Source organism: Puma concolor, chromosome B4 (assembly GCF_028749965.1).
Source record: "Puma concolor isolate L17-30 chromosome B4, mPumCon1.1.hap2, whole genome shotgun sequence".
NCBI classification, from domain to species: Eukaryota; Metazoa; Chordata; class Mammalia; order Carnivora; family Felidae; genus Puma; species Puma concolor.
The window spans coordinates 118,472,602-118,494,686 of NC_141673.1; the positions used below are offsets into that span (position 1 = coordinate 118,472,602).

Sequence of the window (22,085 nt, forward strand, 5' to 3'; positions counted from 1 at the left end):
CATTAGTTTTTCTGAGTTCTTCAGTTTTTTCCAAAAAAAAAAAAAAAAAAAAAAAGATCTCTGATTTACTTACACCTGTTCCTTCCATTTCCTTGTTAGCAGATGTTTAAATGTTTACTTTGTTATAATTACGCTGTCAAGAAGCTTTAATACATAGGTTTTTCAGGAAATGATTCAATTCCAGTTGTTATGAACTATGATTCCCCTTAAACATTCTTAAAACCTTTTTGTTAAAATCAGTTTTTCCAAGTCTTATTGAGAGAGGAAATGTAGGTGAGGATATGTTAGAATCTTTATCTCTTGAGCAGTTTTCTGCTGATCCATAGTAGTGAAACGTATGGTCTCAGGACTCCTTTAACTCTTCAAGTATTGAAGACCTCAGAGAACTTTTTTTTTTTTTTGGTGGGTTATATCTTTCAATATTTACTGCATTAATAATTAGATAAAGTTTAAAGCATGTTATTAATTCTGTAAACATAACATGTAATGGATTTGTTGCTAATGTAAATGGTATATTTTTTGAAAAATGATAGTCTTCCAAAACAAAACAAAAAAATGTTTAATGGGAAAAATGGCACTGTTTTTACATTGTTGCAAATCTGTTTAGTGACTGGCTAATAGCTAAATTTTCATCTATTTCTGCATTCAACCTGTTACTTTATTTTGGTTGAAGTGTATGAGAAAATCTATCTTCATGCACTTGTGTAGTTAGAAGGAGGAGTTGGATTTGGGAGGAGTATTTTGATTATATAATTGTGGATAATTTTTCTTTGTACTTCATGAAAACTCATTGCATAATAGTTTCTTAAAGGTTGGTTGCAGTGTGGACTCTGAAACCATTATCAGTGAACATTTTATACTCCATTACATTAGAAATTGTTGCATAGGTCATTTGGAAAAGTAGTGAAAAGCTTTCAAGCTCAGGTTGATGGATACAGATTTTCAACAATTATAATTTTTGCTTGAGAGCTTGAATTTTGCATTGGCAACAGATATTAACAATTAATTTCCTTGAAGTGATAGGCTTATCTTAATCATAGTCTGTCAGTTGTTTTTTGAAGTAGCAGTGAGCTTGTTTTTAAAGTCGTTTTTTGAAGTTCCACTGAAAAGTGGCTTTTTTCAGCTTGAAGATAAATTCCATGAGTACTTTTTCCTAAAGGTAACCATCATACTTAGAATGCAGTCGAAGTATTTTTTGTTTACTTCCATTTTGTCACATAAAAGTCATCTTAAGGATCAATATTTAATAAAATTAGTGTTTTTTCCTATTTCTTCAAGAACATTTTTAAATGAAGTCCCCCCCGCCCCTCCCCCGTTTGCAGTATAGAGCACAACAGCTGTTAGTAGAGTTGGTGAAACTGATGTGATTCATGCTAGGAGGCTCGTGGTTTCTCACCTTTGCTTTTTCACCATCATTGCAAATGTAAACACAGAAAGGGCAAATAGCGTTAGTATCGTGAAAATACTTTTGACCTTGTGAACCTCCTGAAAGAGTTTTAGCTACATTCAGAGGTCTGCAGACCACATTTCGAGAAACTTGGTATAGATGATTGGTTTAGTATAATAGACTTAATGTCTTCCTTCTGTGGTAATAATGGGCATCTGAATTTTAGGTATGACTGTATAGCACTACATATATATTGGGCATCTCTGACTAAAGTAGCTTGAGTAATACCTCATAAAAAACTTAAAGTTCCTTATGTAGGAATTCTCTTAGCATATACTATGTTAATTATTTGGATAGTTTTTATATTCTGGGTCTTATTTGTCTGTTTATTTTACCTCTCAGTAGCATTAATTTTGAAATACTTAAAAAAGTTTCCTATATCTGTTTTCTCCAAATTTCAACAATGCTAAAAATTTTGGAATATGTATGTAATAGGAACTTGTTCAAATTATATGATGTTTATGAAAGAGTATGAAATACTAATTTTAAAATGATAAAAAGATGCTCCCACCCAGCCTGGTGTATCAATAATGTTAGAGTTGAGATCTAAAGAGTGAGTGAATGTTAGCGAAAAAGTTTTGAGAGAAGGAAAAACAATGTGCTTACCGGAGGGAACAGAAATAAATAAATAAATAAATAAATAAATAAATAAATAAATATGTATATATATATATATATATATATATATACACACACACACACACACACATTTATGTTTTTATATATGTGCCAAAAGGTGAGTGAGCACAGAGTGATTTTGAACGATACAGACTTGTGTGTGCTTTAGAGTACAGTGAGCAAAGAGTTGGTCTTTTTTATTTTTATTTTTTTTATTTTTTTAAACATTTTTTAATGTTTATTTATTATTGAGAGACAGAGAGAGACAGAGCACTAGAGGGGGAGGGGCAGAGAGAGAGGGAGACACAGAATCTGAAGCAGGCTCCAGGCTCTGAGCTGTCAGCACAGAGCCTGACACGGGGCTCGAACTCACAGACTGTGAGATCATGACCTGAGCTGAAGTCGGACGCTTAACTGACTGAGCCACCCAGGTGCCCCGAGTTGGTCTTTTTTATGAGGCTGATGAGAAGATATTGAAAGTTTTAAGCAATGGGATGATGTTATCATTTTTTACTTTTAAAAATGATTACTCATGTTGAGAGTGGAGAACAGATTGGAAGGAGGCTTGTGTATGGATTGGAAGGAGCCCAAGAAGAGATTGGGGGGAGGCTAGTTTAGAGTTGATGGTATTAAGTGGTAGTGAATTATCTAAAATCTCTAGTGCCTAGAATCAGTGTGGTAGGCTTGATTACTTATTTTTCTTTTCTAGAAAAAGGAGTGTTTGAGGCTATAGGGATGTGCTAGAAGTAGTTCAACAAATAGTTATTTGATATTCAACAGATACTTACTGTCTTTATGAAAGGCTATGGTAAGTACTGTGATGTCATGTTGTGATGTCTATTATATGTGATATAGTTATGTAAAAATCATTGAGTAATAGAAGATTAAATAGATTAAATAGAAGCCTTAAATTTAGAGAGGATAAAATTGATCTTTAGTACTTAAATTTAAATGAGGAAATATTCTGTATGGAAGAAAATAATTGTTATTTTGGAAGAGTTTTCAATTTTAATTTTGGCAATCACTCAGAATTTTGCTTGTGGTTAGAAAAAATGTCAAGCAGTGTTTTTTTTTCTTAATATTGAATACGTTCTTATAAAAGATGCAAATAATACTGTTGTATTAAAGGCAAAACTTATAAATCCCCTTTCTTATTCTACCCATGTTCCTACTCATTCCTTCTCCAAACTGTTGTCAAGTTTGTTTTGTATCCTTCCAAAGGATGAGGTAGTTGAGGAAGATTCATCTGGCATTGGTGCAGGATGGATTAGTGAAGAGACAGACTGGATGCCACAAGACTAGTTAGAGGACTTGTATTTGTCCAGATGTAAAGAATATTTCTTGAATTGAGATAGCTGCAGTTGAGATTGAAAAGGAAGAAATAAATGCAGGCATCAGGAAGCCTTGATTAAGGAGAGATATGGGTAGATAGGGAAAGGGAGAACTCAAAGATGACTTATTTTTACCTGTAGCCATTCTCCTCCAGTATAAAGCGAATACGCCTACAGAAGGTAATTTGCAGTCATAGAAGTGAATCTATAGACCTTCTCTTTTCAACCGTTAGTACACAGTTGGTTCAGACACTTCCCAGGTTTTACTCCTCCACAGCTAAATTGATTGACAGAGCAGTGGGTTGGAGAATAGGAATAAGGCTTGACTGTTAGCTGTCTGTGTGGGCAGAAGCTAGGAGAGGGAGGAAAGAGAGGAAAGGGACTCCAAGGTCTCTGGCTGTATAGAATGATAGCAGGAGGTTGTGGTGCAGATTTTTTCTTCTGATGTTAATTTTGATGTTCTGTCATAATCTTCTGTATTATAGATGTTGACATTTTTAGACACTTAGAATCTTTTTATAAGCACTTTCAAAACATGTGTGGACTTACATGTTTGAGAATTGTCCCTTTAAAAAAGAAAATTTTGAGAGAGACTTCTGAGGAACAGTGCAGTGTTTAGGGGTTTTAGGGAAGACTTCTCATAAAGACTAAGTTTAACTGAGTCATGAGTTTAAAGAATTAAGGGGCAGGGGAGGTTGGGAGGCAAGGGAGGTGTAGGTAGTAGGAACAGCGTGTGTACAAGGCATGTTTGAGAGAGCTACAAGTAGTTTGCAAAATTTTGATGGTGTCTGATGTGTAGGGGAGGGTAGTTGAGGAGATGAGATCTCAGTCAGAAAACAGCCAGACCACTGTCATTAAACTGTAGATAACCAGTTCAGTGTTTCCCACATTTGAAAACAGAGAAACTATGTTTTAAATTTAATACTGGTAAGATGAAATTGTGCTTTTGCTATGTCCTGATATGTGTTCTGTTCCTTTGTGTAGACACCTTTGACATAGTCAACAGAAACCAATGAATAAGTAAGTAAATGCAGGAAAATTGATTGATAGGTCTAAATAAATCATTTATGTATGAACTGCTTGCATTAGTGGATTTATTATGTTAGTGTTTATTAATATCTTGTGGAATATAGAGCCAGTTATCTCCAGTTCAGGTGTGCTTTTCTTCCACTCATCCTTGTTCCTCCCTCCCCCCCGCCGCCAACCACCCAAAGCAAACACACCAAAAAAGAAAAGGAAGAAAGGCAGCATGGTGCTATCTGTACCATGGTGAAAATCCTGGTACTCTCTGGGTTTTTGTTTTGTTTTGCTTGGTTTTATTTTTATTTTTATTTTTTAATGCTTATTTATTTTTGAGAGAGATACAGAGTGTGAATGGGGGAGGGGCAGAGAGAGGGAGATAGAGAATCTGAAACAGGCTCCAGGCTCTGAGCTGTCAGCACAGAGCCCAATGCAGGGCTTGAACTTGGCACCGGCAAGATCATGACCTGAGCTGAAGTTGGTTGCTTAACTGACTGAGCCACCCAGGTGGCCCTGCTTTGATTTTTAAAAAATGTTTATTTATTTTGAGAGAGAGCATGCAAGCAGGGGAGGGAGAGAGGGAGAGGGAGAGAGAGAGAGAGAGAGAGAGAGAGAGAGAGAGAGAGAGAGAGAGAGAGAATCCCAGGCAGTCTCTGTGCTGCCAGCGCAGAGCCTTTCATGGGCCTCAATCCCACGAAGTGAGATCACAACCTTAGCCGAAATCGAGTGGCACCCTCAACCAGCTGAGCCATCCAGGCGCCCCTGTTTTGCTTTGATTTTGAGTGAAGAGATGAGATGACTTAAGGTGAGAGGAGGAGTAAATATTTACATCACTGAGAAGAATTGCAATAAAACGTTACTTTTACAGTTAGAAGTCTTAGAAAAAATTTGCTTCCACCAAGATGTTTTGACTTCATGAACAGTATAAATCGTATAATGATCTTGTTTTTTTAATCTTTGTGGCTTCATGGTGATCAAAGCCAAACTATGGTTCCAATTTATTAATTAGTACTGTGTGGTCTCTGTGATCTGTGTATTAATGTCCTTCCTTTATATTAGTGGGTATCCTGACTTTGTTCTGTGTATTTTGCTGTTTTATACACATTTTTTGTATTGATACAATAATAGCTAATGACTTTACCCCAGACCAATGAAATTATAATCTTTTTTTTTTAAATTTAAATGCATTTTATTTTTAAACAACCTACATGACATGTTTTCTTAAAAAAAATATGAAATGCTTCACGAATTTGTGTGTCATCCTTGTGCAGGGCCATGCTAATCTCTGTATCGTTCCGATTTTAGTATATGTGCTGCCCAAGCAAGCATGAAATTATAATCTTTTAAGGGGGGAAATGAGGATGATCAAGTTCAGGCCTCAGGATTAAAAAAAAACTCATTAGGAGGTGTTGCTATCCTCCTGGGGTTGAGAATCACTCATTCTAGAGCAGGATGTTTTCAGCAAAGGGCAGAATAGTAATTATTTTAGGCATTGCAGGCTGTATTAGCTGTCATAACTATTCAACTTTGCCTTTGTCGTAAGAAAGACATACATATGTAAATTAATAGATATGACTGTGTTCTAATAAAACTTTGCAAAAACAGGAGCAAATATCTATTTATTAAAAATTTTTTTTTTTAATTTGTTTGTTTTGAGAGAGAGAGAGTGAGCAGGGGAGGGACAGAAAGGGAGAGAGAGAATCCCAAGTAGGCTCCACACTGTCAGCACGTAGCCTGACGCGGAGCTCAAACTCACAAACTATGAGATCATGACCTGAGCCGAAACCAAAAGTTGGACACTTAACTGACTGAGCCACCCAGGCGCCCCCAGGAGCAAGTAGTTAGCCTGAGGGTCATAATTTATAGAGGCCTCTTCTACAGCCTGAACTTTAGTTGCTGTGCTATACTGCTGATGGGCCAAAACTGTTTGAAGTAACATACTGACGGAAATGGATTTCTTTATTTCTTTTTTAAATAGACGACTTTAGAGTAGTTTTAAGTTCACAGCAAAACTGAGTGGAAGGTACAGAGATTTCCCATATGCTTTCTACCCCTACACATGCATAACCTCCCGCATTATCAACATCCCTCACCAGGATGGTTTGTTTGTTACAGTTGATGAAACTGCATTGATTCATCATTATCACCCGGAGTCTGTAATTTACTAGTTTCCATAGTTTAGGATTAACTCTTGGTGTTGTACTTTCTCTTGGTTTTGACAAATACATGATGACAGCTGTCCACCATTATAGCATCATACACAGTAGTTCCATTGCCTTAAAAATCCTCTGTGCTTCACCTGTTCATGCTCTATTCTCACCCCAGGCAGTCAGTGATTCTTTTTACTGTCACCATAGGTATGCTTTCTCAAGAAGATCATATAGTGGTTAGAATCATATGGTATATAGCCTCTTCAGATTGGCTTCTTTCACACAGTAATATGCATTTAAAGTTTCTCCATGTCCTTTCCTATCTTGATAGCTCATTTGTTTTTAGCTCTGAATAATATTGCATTGTTTGAATGTACTGCTTTACTTATCCATTCACCCACTGAAGGACGTCTTGGTTGCTTGCAAGTTTTGGAAGTTATGGGTAAAAGTTGCTATAAACATTTTTGTGCAGGTTTTTATGTGTACATAAGTTTTCAGTTCAAAAGTGGCTGTACCATTTTGCATTCCCACCATTGATGAATGAAATTTCAAGTTGCTCCATATCTTTATCAGCATTTGATGTTGTCAGTGTTCTGGATTTTGGCCATTCTAATATTTAGTCATAGCTTGTTTTAATTTGCATTCCCCGTGAAATGTGATGTGGAACATATTTTCATAGGCTTATTTTCTGTGTGTCTTCTTTGATGATGGTGGTAAGGTCTTTAGTCCATTTTTAATTGGATTGTTTGTTTTCTTATTGTTGCATTTTAAGAGTTCTTTGTACTTTGTGGATAATCATTGTTATCAAGTATGTTTTGCAAGTATTTTCTTCCATTCTGTGTCTTGTCTTGTCTTGACAGTGTCTTGTGGGCAGAAATATTTAATTTAATTTTTAAGAAATTTTTAATTTTAATGAAGTCTATCTTGTTAATTCTTTTATAGATTATGTCTTTAATGTTGTATCTAAAAAGTCATTGCTATTGGACACCTGGGTGGCTCAGTCAGTTAAGCGTCTGACTCTTGGTTTCAGCTCAGGTCATGATCTCGTGGTTTGTGAGATCAGGCCCTGCTTGGGGCTTTGCACTCAGAGCACAGCATGGAGCCAGCTTGGGATTTGTTCTCTGCCTCTCTCCCCCTCCCCTCTCTTTTCTCAAAATAAATAAGTAAAACTTGAAAAAAAAAAAAAAGTCATTTCCAAACCCAAGGTCATTTAGATTTTCTTCCCTGTTATCTTCTAGGAGTTTTACAGTTTTGGATTTTACATTTAAGTAGGACTGTGATAAATTTATTTTTAAGTTTATTAATTTTTGAGAGAGAGCACAAGAGTGGGAGAGGGGTGGGGGGAGTTACAGAGAATCCAAAGTGGGCTCACGCTGTTAGCACAGAGTCCTGCGTGGGGTTTGAACCCACAAACTGTGAGATCGTGACCCAAGCTGAAGTCGGAGGCTTAACCTGCTGAACCACTCAGGCGATCCAGGAGTGTGATAAATTGTTGTGAAGGGTATCAGGTCTTTGTTTAGATTCATTTTTTTGCGCATGGATGTCCATCTGTTCCAGTACCATTTTTTGAAAAGATTTTCTTGCTTCGTTGTATTGTCTTTGCTCCCTTATCAAAGATCAATTGACTAATTATATGGGCCTATTTATGGACTCTATTTTGTTCTTTTGATCTGTATTTTTGTTCTGCCAGTGTCATACTGTTTTGACTACTGTAGCTTTATAGTAAGTCTTGAAGTTGGATAGTGTCAGTTCTCCAATTTGTTCTCAAAATTATGTGTTGACTATTCTGAGTCTTTTGTCTCTCCATCTAAAATTTATTAAAAATTTTCCAGGTTCATTGAGATATAATTGACATGCAACATTGTGTAAATTTGAGGTGTACAACATGGTGAGTTGATACAAGTATACATTACAAAATGATTACCATAATAGGGTTAGTTAACACCTCCGTCATGTCACATATTTACTACTTTGTTTTGTGGTAAGAGCCTTTATGATCTACTCTCAGCAACTTTTCAGGTATATGGTACAGTATTGTTAAATCACTGTTGTTACCATGCTGTACCTTAGATTCCCAGGACTTACTCATCTCATAACTGGAAGTTTGTACCCTTCATCAGCATCTCCCCATTTCTCCCATCACCACCCTTGGCAACTGCCATAAACTCTCTGTTTCTTTGAGTTTGGCTTTTTTTGATTCTACTTTGTCACAAATGGCAGGATTTCCTATTTTTCATGGCTGAAAATATTTCTCTGTGGGTGTTTGTATGTGCTACATCTTTATTCATCTGTAGATGGACACTTTAGTTCGTTTCTATACCTTGGCTATTAGGAATAATACTGTAGTGAATATAGGAATGCAAGTATCTCTTCAAGATCCTGGTTTCATTTCCTTTGGAAATGTATCTAAAAATGGGATTTCTGGATCATATAGTAGTTCTGTTTTTATTTTTTTCAGGAACTCCTTACTGTCTTCCATGTGACTGCACCAGTTTACAACCCACCCACTAAGCACAAGGTTTCCCTTTCCTCCACATCCTCACCAACACTTGTTATGTCTTTTCTTTTTGATGATAGCCATCCTGACAGATGTGAAGTGATATCTCATTATAGTTTTGATTTGCATTTTTATTTCTTAAGGTATTCCCTGCCTTTTTTGTTCTTTTTTTTTTTTAATTTTTTTTTTTTCAACGTTTATTTATTTTTGGGACAGAGAGAGACAGAGCATGAACGGGGGAGGAGCAGAGAGAGAGGGAGACACAGAATCGGAAACAGGCTCCAGGCTCTGAGCCATCAGCCCAGAGCCTGATGCGGGGCTCGAACTCACGGACCCCGAGATCGTGACCTGGCTGAAGTCGGACGCTTAACCGACTGCGCCACCCAGGCGCCCCAAGAAAATTTTGTTTTAAGCAAGCTCTATGCCTGGTGTGGGACTTGAACTCATGACCAATAAAATGTCACAAACAGACTCTGAGATCAAGTCTCATGCTCTTCTGACTGAGGTAGCCAGGCACCCCCGACTTGCATTTTTCTGGTGATTAGTGATGTTGAGCATCTTTTCATGTACCTGTTGGCCATTTGTGTGTCTTCTTTGGGAAGCTCTTCAGGTCCTTTCTCTTATTTATTCATTTATTTGCTTGTATGCTTGCTTGCTGTTGAGTTGTAGGAGTTCCATATATATATATGTATTAAAAATTTTTTTTAATGTTTATTTATTTTTGAGAGAGAGAGCGCGAACATAAGCAGGAGAGTGGTAAAACAGACGGAGAGACAGAATCCGAAGCAGGCTCCAGGCTCTGAGCTATCAGCACGGAGCCTGGTGAGGGTGGGGAGGAGGCTTGAGATCATGACCTGAGCTGAGGCCTGACGCTTAACCACCTGAGCCACCCAGGTGCCCCACGGGGCCGACTCTTGATTTTAGCTCAGTTCATGATCTCATGGTTTGTGAGTTCAAGCCCCACATTTGGCTGTGTGCTGACAGTGCAGAGCCTGCTTGGAATTCTCTCTCCTGCCTCTCACTGCTCCTTTCCTACCTGCATGTGCTCTCTCTCAAAATAAATAAGTAAGTAAATTAAAAAAAAAGATTATCTCCTTCAGCCCCTCTCCTCTGCTCACACATGCTCTCTCTCTCAAAATTAAAAAAAAAAAAAAGTTTTCTGCCTTCCTAATTTAGGACATCTCTTCTTGTAGAACTACAGTAGTCACAAATTGTTTATTTTTATGCTATCCTAGAGTTACATTGGCTTTTTCTCTGTTCTCCAGTGACTGGGTTCCTGTTTTCTACTTCACAGATTCTTTCTTCTGATTGATCCATGTTTCTGTTGATTGTTTCCACTGCATTTTCTATTTTATTCATTGTATTCTTTAGCTTTGGAATTTCTGTTTATTTGTTTTGATTTGTCTCCGCTAAACTCATTTTGTTTGTATATTTTTGCTGATTTTGTTAAATTATCTTTGTTTTCTTGTAGCTCATTGAACTTCCTGGAACAGCTATTTTGAATTTTTTTTTTTTTTTCAACGTTTATTTATTTTTGGGACAGAGAGAGACAGAGCATGAACGGGGGAGGGGCAGAGAGAGAGGGAGACACAGAATCGGAAACAGGCTCCAGGCTCTGAGCCATCAGCCCAGAGCCCGACGCGGGGCTCGAACTCACGGAACGCGAGATCGTGACCTGGCTGAAGTCGGACGCTTAACCGACTGCGCCACCCAGGCGCCCCTGGAACAGCTATTTTGAATTCTTTTCTTTTTTTTTTTTTTTAAGTTTATTTATTTACCTTGAGAGAGAAAGAGAGTGAGCATGAGTTGGAGATGGTGCATTGAGGAAGGGAGAGAGAGAGAATCCCAAGCAGGCTCCTCACTATCAGTACAGAGCCCATCATGGGGCTCGAACCCACGAACTGCAAGATCATGATCTGAGCTGAAGAGTCGGAAGCTTAACTGAGTCACCCAGGTGCCCCTATTTTGAATTCTTTATCTGGTAAATCATAGAACTTAATACCTTGGGGGTTGTTTACTAGAAAATTATTGTGAGCCTTTGATGGTATCTTTTCCTTGAATTTTCATGTTCCTTGAATTCTTGTGTTGTCTTCACATTTCAAATAGCAGTCACCTCCTCTTGTCTTTACTGATTGACTTCAGGACAGAACTGTCTTCTGTCAGCTCTGCTGGGAATTCTGAGACCTTTACCAATCTGCTGCGGCTATGCCTGCTCTAAATTTGCCTCTCTTTGTGGCAGAATTCTTAAGCTTCTGTGTTCGTTTTTGATTCTACAAAGTGCCATGCTAGGTACTGAAGGCCTACTTGGCTTTCCCATAGGTGGTGCTTACACGCTCATGTTAATGATGTATTGCAGGCCTGGTGATTTGGGCTGACTTTCTGTGTGTGCTCACCAGCCTTCTGGAAAAGCTCACTTTCACCATTGTCAGGTATGCTTACAGAGAGCCAGTTATGAGGTGGGGGTGTGTGTGGGTCAGGCATGTGGGGCACCAGTGATGCCTGTGGGCCAGTTTGGCAGTGTGTCCCCAGCAGCTCAAGGTTGGGCCTTCTGTTCTGAGATCTGGCTGCTGGTCTGCTAGCTGCCCAGTACCCCCCTAGTTATGCAGCTTATGGCTTAGTTTTCTGGGTGGGGCAAGAAAGAAATTGGCTTCTTTGGCAGTGTCACACATCTGGGGAAGTCAGGTACTCGCTCATACACTCTTAAGTTGACTGCAGAGGAGAAATCATTGCCTGAGAAGGGCTCTCTTGGCACTGAGCTGTGCTGGAGCTGTCTTGGAGGAAGGGTAACATGGGTAAAGTCAAACTGTTCCTCTTCTCTCAGATTTTTTTTTTTTTCCCCCAGTGGTGTACAGGATCTTTTCTAATGGACTCTTGGACTTCCACAAAGGTTCTCTCATCTGTGAGCGATTGTCTAAATTCGTGCTCTTCAAGGGCTCATAGACCAGTTCTGAGAAGCTGGAGTTGGCATCGGCCACTTTAGGGTCCACATCCAGGACCATTTGTCTGTATGTCTGTTACCTGATGCCTGGGTGGGTGAGGGTCCTTCCAGGTCTCTTGGCATATGGCACTAGTGTCTGAACCAGAGCCACATGGGGCTGTAAATAAGTCACTCTTCTGTTAAGGAGCTGCTTCTGAGTCTGTAGCCAAGACATTCAAGTCAGCTGCCTGGGTGCTGGCCTGTCTTCTTAGAACAGCTCTCCTCACTCTTGGACTGCACTAGGGTTTTACAGTCTCTTCTCTGGATCTCATAGCTCCCACAAAGGCACTTTTGTTTGTAGATGGATGCTAGATTGTTGTGACTGAAGGTGGATATGTTGGGGAATATCTTTTTTGGCTGTCTTGCTGATAATCACCTTTCCATGTAAACTTTAGAATCTGTCAGTAGTCACAAAATAACTTGCTAAGATTTTGATTGGTATTGCATTGAATAGGTCAAGTTGGGAATAAATGACATCTTGGCAATACGTAGCTTTCTTTTTTTTTTTAATTTTTTTTTTCAACATTTATTTATTTTTGGGACAGAGAGAGACAGAGCATGAACGGGGGAGGGGCAGAGAGAGAGGGAGACACAGAATCGGAAACAGGCTCCAGGCTCTGAGCCATCAGCCCAGAGCCCGACGCGGGGCTCGAACTCCCGGACCGCGAGATCGTGACCTGGCTGAAGTCGGACGCTTAACCGACTGCGCCACCCAGGCGCCCCCGTAGCTTTCTTTTTAATGCTATTGTATCCTCTTAATTGGCATTTAGAGTTCTAATTGGTTAAATTATTTGGTTTGGATTCAGCATGTGGTAATTTATTAATAAAGTATTTCTTCCTCTTTTGTCTTTTTCTATTTTATAATGGCCTTTTTCTATTTTATAATGTTGAATAGAACATCCCTCTGTTCATATCTCAGATTTTTTGGAATAGCTACACGAATGATTCTACATCTGTTTTTTTCTTTTTTTTTTTTTTTTTAATTTTTTTTTTTTTTTCAACGTTTTTATTTTTGGGACAGAGAGAGACAGAGCATGAACGGGGGAGGGGCAGAGAGAGAGGGAGACACAGAATCGGAAACAGGCTCCAGGCTCTGAGCCATCAGCCCAGAGCCCGACGCGGGGCTCGAACTCACGGACCGCGAGATCGTGACCTGGCTGAAGTCGGATGCTTAACCGACTGCGCCACCCAGGCGCCCCTACATCTGTTTTTTTTTGGCATGGCTGTAACTTAGAAAATTCAGTTGATTTCAGTAAAGATTTATTAATTGATTCTTATACTTGTATAGATCTCATACTTTTATATTACAGATTAAGAAATCCCAGTAAATATAGGTTGTTAGATAGTGTCATACTGGTCCTGATTTTTGGTTTGGAAAGTGTGGTTAATGAATGACTAGGATGGAGACGGCCAAGACTGATTCTGTGAGACTATTGTAAGCTGGTATAAGTGAGCAAATAGGCAGAGTCAATGGTAGGACAAGGTACTTTTGTTGGTATTTATAGAACCTTTTTTTTTTTTTTTTTTTTAAAGCAGAAGTACTTTGTTAAGTACGAGTCAGTTAATTAAGGGTGGTACTGATTGTGACAGTATTAACTACCACCTTACCTAGTAGTTGGCAAAACGATGCATTATAGTCCTGAAGTAATTCCCTAACAGAGTCACATTTGAGTATGAATTGAAGATGTGAATTTGTTACTTTAGCCCAGTGAGGAATAACTTAGAAAAGTGTAAAGTGTTTAATTTTTGTTTCTCTCATTTATAGAACCTCTATACACAGCATTGTTCTGTAGATCAAAAACATTCTCAGCTACCCTAAGAAAGTCAACTTTCTCACTGTATTCTCTTTCAGTTAATTAGAATTCATTTGGTATATAAATTAGTTAATGATGACTTGGAGTGGTTTATCTTAGAGGAACTACGTTAGTAGTTTCATTCTGACACATTAGAATTGTATTTTATTCACTGTTAGAATTATAGAATTATAGACTGGGAGGCAGGTGGTATAGTGGAAGACCATGACTTTTGGAGACATAGTGGTTCTGTTTCTTCCTAGCAGTGGTACTTTGGGCAGATTGCTTAACATCACTAAGTTTCTTTTTCCTCATTGTAAGTTACTGTAAGTGGGATATTTAACATAAAAATTCCTTTCTTGTGTGTGGTACAGAGTATTAATACAATAGAATTCCTGTCTCGATTCTTGTCTTCTCTTCATTTTCCCAATCTGCTTTATAAAACTGCAGCTTAAGTGCTCTTTCTAAAACCAAAAACTAGTTCATGCCTTTTCTTCTTGAAAATCCTTCAGTGGATCCCTTAGCCTCAGGATGAATTCCAAATTCCTCAAGGGCCTGTAGGTTTTTTCTAGTCTTGTGGTTTATTTCCCCATTGGGCCTGCATTATAGTCCTTAAGTAATTTCCTAACAGAGTCACATTTATTTGAGTATGAATACTGAAGCTTGCTCACTTCCAAGCTAATGTTTTTGTTGCTTGTTACATTCTGCTTTGAACTCTGTCTTTTGCTCTTTGCCCTTCTTTCTGACCCTCAAGCTGCTTCGCTTGTTCAGAACATTAGGTTAAATAAAATTTCAGTCCCTTAAGTACATATGAGAAGAGTGAGAGATGTGTAAAGACCATTGGACTAAGATGCAGACCTGGGTTCTAGTCCTAGCTCCTCCATTTACTAGTTAGAGGATCTTTGGACAAATTAATATCTCTGAGCTTTATGTAGTGTCCTTATCTTTGAAACCAGGGAGTCTGCTTAGTTTATTGTGTGAAAATGCTTTGGAGCATAAATATATAGCTGTTAATAGTATTATTATCAAGAGTATATGTTGGGAGCTCCTGGGGTGGCTCATTTGGTTAAGTGTCCAACTCATGATTTTGGCTCAGGTTATGATCTTCATGGGTTTGTGCCCAGTGTCTGGCTCTGTGCTGATAGTGTGGAGCCTGCTTGGGATTCTCTTTCTCCCCCTTCTCTCTCTGCCTCTCTCCAGCTTTTGCACGTGCTCTCCCCTTCTTTCTCTCAAAATAAATAAACTTAAAAAAAGTCTATTTTGGGTATTTGTAAGATAGCTCTGTTTTCTGATATTTGAGGAATTGGATTATGGGCCCTTACCCCAAATTTATATGTTGAAGCCCCAACCCTCACCCTGCTTGTGACTGTATTGGAGATAGGGCCTTCAAGGAGGTGATTAGGATTAAATGAGATCATAGGGTGTAGCTCTGATAGAACTGGGTTCCTTTTATTTTTATTTTTATTAATTTTTTTTTTTAACGTTTATTTATTTTTGAGAGAGAGAGAGACAGAGCATGAACGGGGGAGGGTCAGAGAGAGGGAGACACAGAATCTGAAGCAGGCTCCAGGCTCTGAGCTGTCAGCACAGAGCCTGATGCGGAGCTCGAACTCACAAACCGTGAGATCATGACCTGAGCCGAAGTCGACCGCTTAACCGACTAAGCCACCCAGGTGCCCCTGAACTGGGTTCCTTTTAAAAGAGGAAGAGACACCAGAGATCAGTCTCTTTCCACCATGTGAGGACATAATGAAAAATTGGTCCTCTGTAATCAGGAAGAATGCTCTCACCAGAAACAGAAGGCTGATCTTGGATTTTCTAGCCTCTAGAGCTGTAAGAAAATAAATTCCTGTTGTTGAAGCCATTCAACATTTTGTTATGGCAGCCTGAGCAGACTGATACATATTAAAATATGATTGCCTTGTGGGAAGGGCAAACTAGACTGATTTCTCAGATAACATTTGTAACACAATCAGCCATAAATTAGTGGACTAGTTTAGAAAATGACTTTGGTAACTTGGGAGTTAACCCTAATAGATTTTTTGTCTATATGACTAGGAGTATTAAAGTTGTTACTTTCAAGTTTAACCAAAACCTGTTTTGGGAACTTACTCTGCCCCTCTCCCATATAAAAATTAAATCTTTAAGGATGCATTTGGCTGTAGGTAATGAACAACTCAGGCTTAAACAATGTGGAACATTTATTATTTTATATCACAAGAAATTCCAAGGTAGGATTGTCCCAGGGTTGGTTAATTCTTTAACTTAGTAGTATCAAGGATTCAAGTTCTTTCTGTTCTTCTATTTGGTGGGGTGGTAGTGAGGTATTATTAGCATTAGTTTTAGTTTCCTGCTGTTTGCAAGCTGGTTGCAGTAAAAATGTTACATGGCTATTATAGAACATTTGGAAATTCCACAAAAGAATAAAGATGAAAGCACAAATCGTTTATAATCCAACTGTTAACATGATGATGTATCCCCTCTCAATATCTGGTGGGTTAGTTTGTATAGGTATTTGATTATACCAAGCAAGATTAGGTCACACTATATACACAGATACATATTCTGTTTTTTTTCCATTAAGATTATATAAGAAAAATTCTCTAAGTAAAAATAATAATTTCTTTCTGATTATTGAAGTAATGATCATTGAAAAAATTGGATACAGAAAAAAATACAAAGAATATTAAAAATCACCCATATCTCTTTACTGAAGGATAACTACTAACATATTGATATATTAATATATTGGTATATTGTTGAGTGTGTATAAATATACACACTTCTTTAAAAAAAAAACAGGTACATAATTATTTGTTACTAGCTTTTTACCAAATATACACCTTTTCTTGTGGTTCATACCCCAGCATCTTTGCTTCTTCACTCTTAACCTGTACCTGTGGTCTCATGAGGAGTTGCAGTTGATTGAAGAAGAAAAATCTTTTTTTTTTTTTTTTTTTTTGCAAAATAATAAATGTATTACATATGACTGGCAGATAGCTGTTGCTGATATATTATTCTCCCAATGTTCATGAAACATTTCAAAGTAAAATATAATTAAAAAAAATTTTTTTAACGTTTATTTATTATTGAGAGACAGAGAGAGACAGAGCATGAGCATGGAGGGACAGAGAGAGGGGGAGACACAGAATCTGGAACAGGCTCCAGGCTCTGAACTATCAGCATAGAGCCCGACATGGGGCTCGAACTCACAAACCGTGAGATCATGACCTGAGCCAAAGTCGAATGCTTAACCGACTGAGTCACCCAGGCGCCCCTCAAAGTAAAAAATAATTTTATACACCACACAATCACAGGGGTCCTTGAGGATCTCCAAACATTTTTTGAACTAGTTGACTTTCAATTGCGAGACCTGGTCCCAGCCCTGAAGCTTCAGGAGGTTAAGTGTGCCACCCAAGGTGGCTGGAATTTTCCCAGCTATAAGGACAAGATTCTACTTCAGAGATGAAGGGAGGGGAGTTCCCAAAAGGGACCAATAAAACCCCTGAAGCAGAAACAAGAGGAGACAAGGGTAGAGGGGGACTGCGGTTGAATCAGAGGACCTCTGGGGTGAAGGTGAAGAGCCCTCTCCAGGACCAGCATTCCTGGGTGCTCACCTGTGTCATCCCCCCTGCCCCAACAGGGGAAGGACTGCCCTACAACAGCAGTAGGTAGATCTGATGGTAGATCTAGTAGTTTGCGGAACCTGAAGAGGGGGCCCAGCAGGACCCTCAAATGGATTCTGGAGTATCCAGGATGTCAGGATGTACATGCCCTTGGTTAATGAGAAGTCCTTGCCAATAGTCCCAGGCCCTGGAAGGCATCAGTCAGGTTGTTGCAAGGATAGCCCTTGACTAAGACCAGTGGGCCTGCACAACCACACTGGAGTTGGTCACATGAGCTCCATAGTGACCAGCCCAGAACTGCGTGTCCTGGCCCCAGTGTTCGAAGGACACAAAGTGGATGCCCATCTTGATGTTAGAGAACATGTGGGTGACCTGAAAGCAGACATTGTTGTTCCACTGCTGGATGGGAACAGGCATAGCAGAGAATATATGTAGGACAGTCTGGTTGGCATTTAGAAGTTGGACACGGAGTCAGTACATACAGCCACTGTCGTGTCAGGCTCCCCTCCTGAAGGAAGACACAAAGCAGGTCTGTGAGGGAGTCCCAGGCACCGTTGACCTGTTTACCTCCACCACCCAGCTGTTCCCACTGTGCTGCACCATCCATTTCCAGAGGCCTTCTGTTCTGAAGAAGAAAAATCTTGAGCTGAATTTACAGATGGTTTTACATCATATGCTGGTACCACCTGAAGATGGATATTTATGACACTGTAGCCACACTCAGGGGTGACCCAGAAGGGGAGTGGTGAAGGGAAATTCTCCTGATGAATGGAACTTTGAGCAATGCAATGGAACTTTTTGCTTGGAAAGAGATGGTTAGAGATGTAGATCCACTCTGACTTATGGCAGTAGCAGTTGTTGGGCTTATTCATTATGGACCTGGAAAGAACATAATTGGAAGTATGCGGAATAGGTATATAGATATGCTTCTCAGTGGATATCAGGTAATATTTATGTTCATTGTGAATGCCCATCAAAGAGTAACCTCAACAGAGAAGGATCTCTGTAATCAAGTGGACAAGGTGTAACCTCTGGATTCTAGTCTCTTTCCCCAGCCACCTTTATCCTTGCTCAGTGGGCTTATGAAAATGATGTCAGGGTGGCAGGCTGGAGATTATGTATATGCTTAGCAATATGGACTTCCATTCACCAAGACCAACCTGGCTGCCACTGCTGCTGAATGACCAGCTTGCCAGTTGGAGAGAGCTGACACTGAATCCCTGAGATAGCACCATTCCTCTGGTATTTCTTATCACTTACTTTTGACCAGTCAACTCATTTTATAGCAGGTGAAATGTGGCATTGGGCTCATGCTCATGGAATTATGATCTTACCATGTTCTCCACTACCTTGAAACAGCTGAATTGATACAACAGTGCAATGTTCTTTGAAAACTCACTTCACCAGCTGGTGGCAGTTCTTTGCAGTTCTGGGGTAATGTTCTCTAAGATGTGGTTCCAGTCTCAGAATCAGCCACCAGTGTGTGGTGGTATTTCTTTGGTAGCCAGAGGTTCATAGTTAGAGAATCAAGAGGTTGACATAATGTGAATGAAGTCCTCTCACTATTACCCCTAGCAAAATTTTTGCTTCCTTTCTCAGAACTCGGGGGTATACTAGTTTAGAGTTCTTATTCCCAAAGAGAGGAATGCTTTTACTGGGGAAAGCAGTATTGGTCCTGTTGAACTAGAAGTTGAACACCTGGCCACTTCAGCTTTTTCATGCCAGTGAATTGATAGGCAAAGCAAAAGATTACTGGATTGGTTAGGGTGATTGAGCCTGACTCCCAAGTGGAAATTGAGTTGCTGCTACACAGTGAGGGTGAAGAGGACTATGTGAGGAATGCAGTAGATCATCTGGAGTGCCTCTTAGTACTTCCATGACCTATGATAAAAGTTAACAGAATATGAAAGCAATTGAATACAGGCAGGGCTGTTAATGGCAATGGTTTGAGTCACCAGCCAAGGAGCAACAACCAGATGAGATGATTGCTGAGGATAAATGGAATATGTAGTAGACAGTAGAAGAAAATTATAAATGCCAGCTATGACCTCATGATCAGTTACAGAATGAAAACTCTAGTATTTATGAATATTTGTTCTATCTATACCTTAATATTTGTGTATATATAGTCGATTCTTTTTCTCCTCTCTCCCCAGTTCTCCTGTATTTAACTTAAGGTGTGTTAGCCTAAGTTAATACTAGGTTATACTTACTTAATGCGAAGTTAAATACCAAGTTAATACTAGGTTCTTAGTTAATGCTAAGTTAAATACTAGGTTAAGTGGTTAACCTAGTATTTGAGTATTTAAGTTATAAGATATCAAAGGGGAAGTACAACGAAGCCAGCTACAAAAGGAATCAACATTACTCAAAGAGAAAGTAGACTTTGTATTCTCTTTTAGGAAGATAGCATCTTTTTGATTGTATGCGGATGGTTGTATTATGTTAGACTGAAGCATGTTTTTGCTATTGTCTTTATTTAGGATTTAAATACAGTGAAAGAGGTTGGTACACATACCATAGTGATAGAGGGTACTGTGGTGGTTTGTGCTATGTCAGTTTACTTAAGCTGGTTCTATAGTATGATTCCTTCCCTGTATGGTTGTGGGTTAGAATTGGCCAGAAGAGAATTTATGTAAACAGCATTCATTAACTTCTAAAGGTTTCTCTGGTTAGATGTATTAAGAGGCACAGAGGTGTTGGTGGGTTCCAGCTTGACCTTGGTCTCCTTTGTTCTGCATCTACCTCTTTTTCCTGGTTACTGACAGTTTGGTCAACAGTGGCTTCAGGCCCCTCACCCGATATGAGACCTACAGAAGCATAGCTTCCCAGATCTTCCCAGGAGCATTTCTTTTGCAGTCCCATTTCTGCAGCTGGGTGTGGTTAGCTTCTCAAATTGATGACTCTATGATCCTCCCACTTGCCTTGTGGACTATCTCAGCCTCCCCAACTATCCCTATAAATTGTATAACATAAAATTCTATAATTAATTTCTTTTTTTAAGTTTATTTATTTATTTTGAGAGAGAGAGAGAGAGCACGTGCGTGAGAGCGCACAAGCAGGGGAGGGGAAAAGAGAGAATCCCAAGCCAGCTCCATCCTGAACAGCATGAACTTGTGAGATCTTGACCCAAGCTGAAATCAAGAGTTGTATGTGTACCCAACTGAGCGACCCAAGGCACCCCTGTAATTAATTTCTTATTCTCTAAGTCTTAGTGGCCCTGCTTCCCAGTTTGAATCCTGTCTTAATACACACTACTTGTTGGTAAGTATCTATCACTTTTATTGACTACATGGCATTCTAGTATATGAATTTTTTTTTTATCACTTGTCATTGGCCATTTAGATTATTTCTATTTTTTCTTTTTTCACTGTTATAAACAAAGGTGGTGTGGACATCCTTGAACATATGGGTTTTTTGTTTTGGCATTTGACCTTGTTTTAAATTTCTTTTTTGTTTATTTTTGAGAGACAGAGCACGAGTCGGGGAAGGGCAGAGAGAGGGAGACAGGGGATCCAAAGTGGGCAGCAGAGACCTCAATGTGGGGCTTGAACCCATGAACTGTGAGATCATGACCTGAGCTGAAGTCAAACAGTTAACTGACTAAGCCACACAGGAGCCTCATTGGCACTTGACCTTTTATTTCTTTTGGGTAAATTTCTGGAAGTGAAAAATATATGCATTTTATTTATATTTTTATTTTATTTTTAAATTAGGCTTCACGCCCAGTGAGGAGCCCAACGTAGGGCTTGAATTCACAACCCCGAGATTAAGACCTGAGTTGAGATCAAGAGTCTTGAGCCACCTAGGCGCCCCAAGAATATATGCATTTTAGAGAAATGTTATACTTGTCTAATTGCACCCTCTAGCAGTATGTGAAAGTACTTGCCCAGCCTACAGTCTTGATCATGATGGCTCTTTGAGTTTCTTTTTTTTTTTGTTTTTATTTAAATTTAAATTTTATTTAAATTCCAGTTAGCAGTTGGATGGGATTTTGCTTGGGATTCTCTCTCTCCTCTCTCTCTGCCCCTCCCCCATGCACCCTTGCTGTCTCTCTCTCAAAATTAATAAACATTGAAAACAATTCCAGAGGTTCCTGAGTGGCTCAGTCAGTTAAGCATTCGACTTTGGCTCAGGTCATGATCTCACGGTTTGTGAGTTAAAGCTTCGTGTTGGGCTCTTTGCTGACAGCTCGGGGCCTGGGGCCTGCTTCTGATTTTGTGTGTCTCTCTCTTCTCCTCCCCCACCTCCGCACTCTGTCTTTCTCTCAAAAATAAACATTAAAAAAAAATCTGGTTGGTTAACGTACAATGTAATCTTAGTTTCAGGTGTACAATATAGTGATTCAGCACCCGGTGCTCATCACAAATTCACTCCTTAATCTCCATCACCTATTTAACCCATCCCCCCCACTCACCTCCCCTCTCATTTCAGTTCTTTTAAGAAGAAAGAAGATCATGTGAGAAGATAATTAGTTAACATGGAAGGAGTTAGTGGAAGGAGGCTAGTGTCTCAGACTAAGTATGAAATATATTCTGTCAATAATACTTAAACTAATTATGTGTAACTAATTCTGTGTTTAAATGTAGTTGCTCTTTTAGGGGCGCCTGGGTGGCTCAGTTGGCT

General features: G+C 39.2%; 1 protein-coding gene and 1 non-coding gene across 17 annotated transcripts in view; one reads left to right on the plus strand and one right to left on the minus strand.

Moving 5' to 3' along the window:
* Positions 1-22,085, plus strand: part of ABI1 (abl interactor 1) — a 145,279-nt gene that overhangs the window by 33,811 nt on the left and 89,383 nt on the right. The gene's annotated exons all lie outside the window — the stretch shown is intronic.
* LOC112868085 (U6 spliceosomal RNA) lies at positions 5,643-5,745 on the minus strand. The gene has a single exon (XR_015254118.1). It is a non-coding gene; the product is annotated as a U6 spliceosomal RNA (small nuclear RNA).